This window comes from Penaeus japonicus, unplaced genomic scaffold (genome assembly GCF_977035675.1).
Source record: "Penaeus japonicus unplaced genomic scaffold, GWHDUDI00000001_assembly GWHDUDI00000008, whole genome shotgun sequence".
In the NCBI taxonomy this organism is placed as follows: Eukaryota; Metazoa; Arthropoda; class Malacostraca; order Decapoda; family Penaeidae; genus Penaeus; species Penaeus japonicus.
The window spans coordinates 37,296,426-37,303,925 of NW_028234410.1; the positions used below are offsets into that span (position 1 = coordinate 37,296,426).

At 33.7% G+C, this 7,500-nt stretch overlaps 1 protein-coding gene across 3 annotated transcripts in view; it reads left to right on the forward strand.

Moving 5' to 3' along the window:
- Window positions 1-5,375, forward strand: part of LOC122252450 (uncharacterized) — a 14,038-nt gene extending 8,663 nt beyond the window's left edge. For all 3 annotated transcript variants that reach the window (XM_086539343.1, XM_086539344.1, XM_086539342.1), the window contains exon 5: window positions 1-5,375. This exon is cut by the window's left edge and continues 676 nt beyond it. The gene's annotated coding sequence lies outside the window, so the exon portion shown is untranslated.
- Window positions 5,376-7,500: the final 2,125 nt, after the last annotated feature.

Consider the following 7,500-nt stretch of genomic DNA (forward strand, 5'->3'; position numbering starts at 1 on the left):
AAGCACATGTTTCTGCATGTAGGTTTTGTGTGATGGTATGTGAATACATGATTCTTTTATGGGATAACTTCGGAGTAATATCGAAATGCTGTACAAAGAAACTCCTCTTGAATGTTTTCTATTTTCTCATAGAGATGGAGTTAGGAGTCTACAATTTGGTAGATGTGTTTTATATCATCCACCAATCAATCACTGCCTGCGTACAAAATGTAATATATTGTAAGAAAAGTATCATCATAAACCCTATTTTGATTATTAATTGTAGAGAATTATTTGCTTTTTTGAGTAAGCCATAAACAGGAACACACACTACGTGTATCTGTAAAAGTTATATTAATTAGAGCATGCGTTGGCTGCCCCAACCAATATGATCTCTCCCAATTTAAGCATTCAGTCACTATTAAAATCATTATCAAACATTATCCAAATTTTACTAATATAGAAATTAATTCCTTGAAGCATCTCTGCACCATGTAACATTAATATTGTAGCTATTTTTTTAACACATGCAATTAGGATCAAAGTATTAAGTGAAGCAGTATATTTTCAAAGTTCTAAGTAGTATTCCTTGTACACTTTATCAATAATATTTATTGTTTTCAATGTAAGTGGTACACTCATGTAGAATTTGTATTTTTTTTTTTTTTTTCTTATTACATAATTTTTTTTTACTTTCAAAAAGTTATTGGCTTATTTTCTGTAAATGAAAAGAAGACTTTCTGTTTCTAAGGATATAAGAATTTAACTTCATGTTACCAAGAAATGAATGTATTAGATTTCGTGAAAACACACTGCTTCTCCATGACGAAGTTCAGGAATTACAGTTGCTATGATATGCCTAAGTAAGTCTTTTGACAACCTTTCACAACAGATCACCTCAAAAGATTTTTGACACTACTCTCCATTAGAGGCCAGATATAGCCTACACATTTTTCTATTAGATAGATATAGGAATTTAAAAAGAAAAGAAAAATAGAACACCACACAACTTGATCCAGATAGATTAATTGATGTAGATACAGGTTTTACCCCCCTCACTTTATATATGGTTTAATAGTTTATGATATACCCCATACTGTCTGACTCATCCTCAACACAAATGGCTAGTGTCTTAGTTTCTTTCCTGCCACTTATAAGGTGGAAGACAGCTTTTCAGTTAGAAATGAAATTGGAAGAACCAAATATAAGTGCAACCATTAACTATTCACTGAACAACTGTTAGACAACTTGCATAATTCAGTCTATCAATCTGTACTTTATCTGTCCAACAAATTCCCTCCGAGAGAACAGGTTTATGTTCCCTATGTCAGTGCTACGGAACATTTAAATGTGAGGTAGCAATGACCCGTTACACCGTTTAGAGAAATTGCTATAGGTGTACTTGTAGGATCTGTTATTGCAGCTTGGTCAAAAAATAACTAAACAAGTCAAGGGATTTAACCAAAGTGCATCAATGATATCTCCTGCATTGTGAAGTTATTCATTCTCATTTATACCTTTTTCTACATTTGTCACAATGAACTTGGTTCATGTATTTACTAGTTTAAAAGAATATTAATCATATCCCAACACCTTTGTATTAGAAATCGCACACATTCCCAAGGAAGATCCACCAAATCGTTTCACACACAAAGACACTAGAAAAGACAACCAATACAAAAAAAGTTGATGTTTAGACAAGTGAGAATTAAAAAGAATGGAAAAATTTTCATTAATGGTTGTTTGAAAAAAAAAAATTCTTCTTCTAGTCTGGAAATTTATGATTATCTGATCTTAAAATAAACAATTTCATGCACAGCCCAACACCTTGGGAGTGTATTCATAGTAGGATGTGCCTAATAAGTGTTTAATAAAGACACCAGACAGGGAATGAAGTAACAGTGCACTCCTTTATTATTTTTCATGTTATATTATGCATAGATCAGAGTTAGAAGGTACTGTGTTATTGGACTATGAAAGTGTTTCTTACTAACATGTATATATGTATATGAATAGAGAAACGAATTCAGATATAAAGGAAAATATGCTGCATGTTATTGCAGCCTTTTCAGTGCAGTGAATATGATAAACACATTATGTTTTCTTAGTTTTATGCAAACAGTCAACTCAACCCAACCTTAACATGTATTATTATTATTATTGTTTTTTTTTTTTTTTGTTTTTTGAGGGGGGCATTCTCCATATTGTCTTAAGTCAGGTTATTTGTAGCATGAGACTGAAGAGTGAAAGTGTGTTGTGTGTTTACCACAATTTGATATTTGAAACTCTTTACCTTGAGTGAATGAGGCAGTTGTGGAATTAGAAGTGCAAATATATTAAATTTTAGCAATTTATTTTAGGTGAGCTATATGAATTTTAGAGGAAATATTGTGTTTGTCTGAAAACACCTATATGCAATTATATATTATAGTCATCTGGTCATTTACTTGTGTGTAGTGGTGCTGAATTATGTAGTAGAGTTTTCCATATGTCATTGTGAAGTTCTTCAGGTAGAATATCCACCGATTACCTTCTCCAGCTGATTTCCTTTTGTGGTTTCTCTGTAGGGATGTCATGGTATCATGCTTTTGATAATGTTCAATTTAGATCTCAGCTTCAGTTAGAAGTATTTCAGAATCAATTTGAGTGGCAGTATTAACCACACCTCTATATGTGGTAGCTTATGACTTCAGCTATAGTCATCCTAGAGGGAAAAGATATTTGTGATACATCTATTACAGGAAAATGAAAGAAGTACCTGTCTTTTTACAAGCGTTCACCATCCGAAAATGTTGTTTTTTGTTTATGGAAATATGTGTAGCCATCTCATCTTACGGAAAACTAGATAGTTGATAGGTAGATATGTATTTCCTCTTTTATTGGTTGAAGACTAGGCTGATCCAGAGCCAGTTGTAGGTTTTTGCACTTTATAGAAATAGCATAGGTCCATTCCACATTCTGTATACTGCATTTCTGAAATTGCTCACAAGTCCTGAAATATATGTGAAAATTGTATATTGTCTTGAGTCAAATTTCAATTCATTTTTCATAGTCAGTCTGAAATTTGTAAGGAAAAGTTGCCACGTTACAGCAGCACTACTTTTTTAGAATTCAGGTATTTGTGTATACAAATGAGCATGAGAAAATTCATTCTTCCTTACCTCTTTCTCTTTTTCTCTCCCTCTTTTCATTCAACTTTCTTCATCAATGCACACATTCATTACAAAGGCATGGGTAAGTTTCAGAAATTATAGTTTTCTAAGCATTCAGTAATACTCGCATGTTAACCCAATAATGATGAGGCAGTTTTGGCTCTGCCTTGGTATTTCACCAGCTGAGGTGGCGGCCAGCCACTTCATGCCTGATCACCTGGCATACAAAAGCCATGACCTAATATTGCACCATCAGTCTTTAATAGGTTAAAAACTGCCTGAAGTAAAGTTTAACTTGTACTGAAAAGGTCCCTTTAATTTTAAATTTCATGGGAAGTTATTTTAATGATTATCAATGATTTTACACTTTTTTTTTTAACCCATTCGTGCCGGTTGACTTACTATCACGTTCAGTGTTTTTTGGGTCAGACGCCGGAGACGAGATATTTAGTCAAGGCTGGCACACCAGGCGAGCGGGCTTACAGGGCTCGCTTGTGGCTAGTGCGCCTGAGAATCCCAAGGCGTTAGGCTTATGTGTTTGAATACCCTGGCATTTTGACCATTTAGAGCTGAAATAGCCCCGGCTTGAATGGATTAATGAAGTCAATGGGCTACAGATTAGGTTTATATATAGTATTGTAAATTTTTAGTTATATTTGTAATAAGATTTCAATTTGGAGCTGCTCAATGCACATGCAGATACCGACTCATATTTTAGATACTTCAACTAATGAAGTTTACCACGATAAAACGAGTAAAACCATTAGCTAAAAAAATTATGATTAATTAATGGTCAATGCTTGAGAATATGTGAAGTGCCAATGCCTTACAGCATGTTAACTGCTCTTGTCATTTGACTCTGCTTCACAGCAAAGCCATTTTATCCTTCCCCAACTTCAGCATATGCTATTTAGAAACATGTTTTGCTAAGGATAGGTTACAATGTAAAAACTTATTCACACATGTGACTTGTGCAGTTTAACATCTAACGTGAATGAACAATCTCTGAAATACAATATGTCCATATCGTTTGAGTAACAAAAAAAAACAAAAGATGATCTTAAATGCACTGTTATCCTCAATTGATAATCAAAAAGTTCCTTTAAAGACTGCAGTTAGTAGGGATTTCTTGGGAATGAATGACATGAGAATACTGGCTAGTCACCCTGTCTTATTGTTATCTATAGAGAGTGATTGTTGATGCAAAAGCTTGTCTATATCATGTAGGTGGATTTGGATGTCATTGATATGCAAATTTGATTATATACAGCAGCACATGTCCTTACTTTTGAAATGTTACATTTTCTCATTAAGGAATTTATTCCAGATGTTTGTGTACTTGTTCAAAAGAGACTCAAGGTTATCAATAATAATAGTGATGAGTCTTTTTTTACTTCTCCATTCTCCTCCTCTTCCTTTTCCTCCTCTTCCATTTCCTCTTCCTCTTCCTCTTCCTCTTCCTCTTCCTCCTCTGCTTCCTCCTCCATTAAATATATTGGGATGTGATTATCTAAGTAGTCCTCTTTGATTAACCATTTGTTTTTTGTTTGATTTTATTTCTCTTAGAGCATTGGCAATGGTATTGAAATATTTATTTACAGTGGAATGTATAAACTTGTTTTAACCCGTTGAAAGGAGACATTTGTTTAAGACAACTACACAGGTCATATGGAGCTGAAGAGTCATATTAGGTATGTTTTTACACTTAATAATTGGTTTAATATTTTTCATTTACTGGTTATATTGTTGCTTGCCAATTGTTGGAAGCACTTCTCATCTGCAATGTATTTATACAGTCACACTCACATACTCATTCTTATATATATAGTGTGAGAGAAAGAAAAGAAAAGAGAGAGAGGGAGAGGGAGAGAGAGAAAGTGATATTTTCTTTCTCTTTCCTTTGTCTTCTTGTATCCTTTAGTATTAATGCTTGTCAATGATATGTTTTAGGCTTTGTAGTTTTATTATACTTTGTATTACTGAACCTTTCTTGAGTATTGGCTCAGACGAAGGAGTTACTGATATTGGTCTCATGGTGTCTGGCATAATCACCTCTTTCCATCACTTGTGAGAATTAATGATGGCTGCAAGAGCTTTTTTATTGGTACTAGATATATTGTTCTTTTTTTGTTTTTTGTTTTAAACAGAAAATAAAATATTACAAGAAATGTCACTTTTATTTGTACTGTTTTTTTTTTTATTTGTAAGTGATGTAATTTATGGAGAATAAATGAATAAACAAAATGTCATGTGCCTAACAGCTTCACAAATCATCAGAGTTTTAACCTGTATTCATCAAAACAAAAATGGAAGGGGTGCTTATGCCAAAGCTATTTATAGTTTTTTTTTATTTTTTTTATCTCTGTGATTATTTCTTGATGATTTGTGATTTTGTGGCATTTTTTTTTCCTGTGGATTCAACCTGTGTACTTTCACAAACTATCTTGTAATCTTGTTTTGTGCTAGAAAAAGGAAATTGAACACGGACACAAACCTACTTGGCTTTCCCAGATCTTAGTGGTGGTGGGGAGGGGGGGGGAAGTACTTTTCAGTTCTTTTTGCATTTTCTGGCACTGTATATCGGAAAGTGCAAAGAGCAGGTGTGCAGTACCTTGCTCTTATATTTATCTTGGTCATGAAGCGAAGTGGAATGAACACTTTATGTAAGCTATAACATACATAGCTTCGGTTAGAATATATTTACTGTTTGATCACGAATTTACATGTATAGCATTGTCGGAGCATATTCAGTTATCAGCGGATAAGCCTGTATGAGTATTCATACGCAGTATTTGATTGGAGAGAGGAAATGTGCACAGATACTTTTCTGCATTCATAGAAGATAATGGATATGAATATTAAAAAAGAAAAAAAAAAAAAAATGTTTGGTTTGGAAGGAGAACATTAACCTTTCCATGACTGGCATTTCTGGGGTTGGAGCACTTTTGCACTGCATATATTTTTTTAAATCAAAATACAAGCTCGTTAGCCTTTCATTTGTGTAACTAATGCATCATACCAAATACTAATTAGTATCACTTAGTTAATATATTATAAACAGACTCCAATACCATACCATAAGTCTAGAATACAACAGGAAACGCAACATCTGTCTCGGAAGGGTTAAGGATAATCTGTTCAAGACTACACAGACATAGGGATGATATGTTTGACCTGTGGATATATACTTTTAGCTTTCCCTTACACAAGGGGTTGGTATTTTGGAGGATATGTGGGGTGATTTCAAATTTTCATGAGATAATTATACTGATCCAGATTATGTTAGTATGAATGTAACTCTATGCATAGGCTAGTAATTGACACTAGACTTAAACATGCTACGCTCCAAACAGGTCCAAGTAGAACCTATTTACTTACTGATTATCATGAACACTGTTGATTTTGTATAGTTTAGGCGTCAGCAGTTTGTGAACTGTTAATACAGGTAAATATAGCATCTAATTACTGACCTGCCTTACAGAAGTAGGAATGACTGATTCTATTTTTGACCCGTTAACAATGGGTGGTTTTGGCTCCACCTGGTTTAAATGCTGGGGTATTTCTAGCACGGAACATTACACATTACACCAACCAAGTGTAGTGAATGTGTGTATGTATTGATATTAAGTATTGCTCCAGATGGAACTGATGCAAAAGCAAGATTCAGGTAAAGGCTCAAGTGAGTTTTACATATCCTATGAAAAAAGAGAGTGGACCAGAGTGAGTGGTGTTGATATCACTTCTTACAGTTAGTTATAGCTTGGCAGACATTCAGAATGAGTTAAGAAGGTTCCATGTGCTTCACTATTCCCATAAAATAGAAACATTAGAATTTTTTTGTATGTACACTAGAGTACTTGGTCTAATTCCTAGTTTATGGAAAGGGATTTAGAAACTTGATATATCTTAGGATAATGGTACTTCATCCAATACTGTTAAATTAAAGTGCTCCAAGAAAGAATTTCTGCTCAACCAAATGTTGAATAATTTTAAACAGGCAATATAGAGTTCAGATTGTTGCTGTAACATATGATTTGGAAACTATAAGTAGTTTGCTTTGTCACTCAATAAACATTGAAAGCTGCTTTAACATCAGTGATCTTTCCACTACGTGGTTTCTTGGGTGTTAATGATTGAAAAGCACTGAGTTATTATGATATTTAAAACAGAACATGCTAATGACAAGTCACTATTCAGCTAGAATGATTGAATGAAGTAAATATTGTCAGACATAAATCAAGCCTGAATGATCATACCACCTCTATAATTTTCATTTTGAGTTTGAGGACTCGATTGAAAGGTAAGACTTTGCACATTATCAGTTCACCATAGTCTTCAAGCCATTCCTTGTTGTCTGATCTTTCATTTT